We start from the raw sequence: 1,643 nt of genomic DNA, 5'->3' as shown, positions 1-1,643 counted from the left end.
GCTCTCGTGGCCTAGAGGTTAAGGTGTTGGCCTCTCATTCAAAGGTCCCGGGTTCGAATCCGGGTAGTGACCAAAAAATCTTATCGTAGGAAAGACCTACACCTAGCCTTCTCGAAAAAGGACGAAAAATCTCGGAGGTCCTGTGTACAAGTTGCGCACTGTAAAGGTCCCTTGGTGGTCCAAAATTGATAAGAGTAGGCTTAGGCAAAATTCAAAATTTCCTACCAACTGAAAATGTTTAATGTATCCTGCGCGCTCATGACCTTATGCAGTAGCGAGCGCCGTAAAACATGTACCAAAAAAAAAAAAAAAAAATTAAAAATTTACAACGAGCGCCTGATTTTCCCACGATGCCTCACAAATGGTCGCTTTTAATTTTAAGCACAAGGGGGCTATCCCGAAAAATGCTGTTTTGAGAAAATCGAAGGTAAAGTTTTTGCCCCTTGTTCAGTTTCTTTAAAAGACAAAGAGAGTTTTCTCTACTATAACCAAACAAATATACACACCAATGAAACCAAACTTCTCCTATAGGTAGAGCAATGCCCACTTTTGGTGTAGGTCAAGATTTCTGGAAACCCCCGAATTCTGGGTGAGCTCACTTGTCCTTAAACCTAAAGTTAAAAGCGATCAAATAAAGTGTCCCCGTGGTTTTATGCACCCAGCATAATTTAGCAAAATTTGATCCTTTTTTTTTTTGCATTATTTCTGATATAATTCGTTGTTAGAATTAACAGAATCGCATAATTTCACATTTTTGGGCTCAGTTTGCATAATTTCATAAATGCATTTGCATTATAAAACTGCGGGGACAGAATTGTGGTGTTGAGAGAGGGTCTTCTGCCTGTGGTGGCCACTAATTTTTAAAAAGTTTTGCGAACATGACTAAGGTGGGTGCTCTGGTGTGGTCTGCTGCTTCTTCTTTCCTATCAAACATCTATCGTTTTTGTCTCACCTCCTTTTGTGTTTGTTACTGTCTTCTAATACCTTTCATCTTCGGCACGTATACATGTCCTTATTGTGTTGCAAGTGCCGTAAAACTCTTACTAAGAAGACTAACTTAAGAGACTTCTTTCCTATCAAACATCTATAGTCCTTATCTCCCCTCCTTCTTTTTTTATGTTTGTTACTCTCATGTAACACCTCTAATCTTCTGATGCTCATATGACCTTATGCAGTTGCGAGCGCCGTAAAACCTCTACCGGTACTAAAACAAACAAGACTAAGAGACATACTCAGAGTCTGTGACAGTGGAAGAAAGGAAAAGGTCTTGCTCAGTTTGTTGATCTCACTGGGGGGAAAATTGAAGGCAAAAGAGGCAGAGGTCGACCAAAGACAAATTGTAATATACTTTGGTGGCATCGGTAGCCTCGTGCCACTAGTGGTTAGAATACCGGACCCATAGTCGTGAGATTGTGGCTTCTTGGGTTCGAGCCTCAGTTCAGTCCGACGTTGTGTCTCTGGGGAAAGGCGCTGGACTCCAAGTTCCCATTTTTGGTTCCGTCGTTTCGGAGATTTCAGTTGTAGCAGAGGCTTCAAATGGCGCTCGCAACTGCATAATAAGGTCATGTGAGCGCCAAGGGGTGGATGTCAACAGAGAAGTCCTTACAGGGAATCAGGCTTACTCTGCTCACCTCTCATATATA

The sequence above is a fragment of the Aplysia californica genome, unplaced genomic scaffold (genome assembly GCF_000002075.1).
Source record: "Aplysia californica isolate F4 #8 unplaced genomic scaffold, AplCal3.0 scaffold00441, whole genome shotgun sequence".
NCBI classification, from domain to species: Eukaryota; Metazoa; Mollusca; class Gastropoda; order Aplysiida; family Aplysiidae; genus Aplysia; species Aplysia californica.
The sequence above is the reverse complement of the archived record's forward strand: the minus strand, read 5'-3'. Positions refer to the sequence as shown.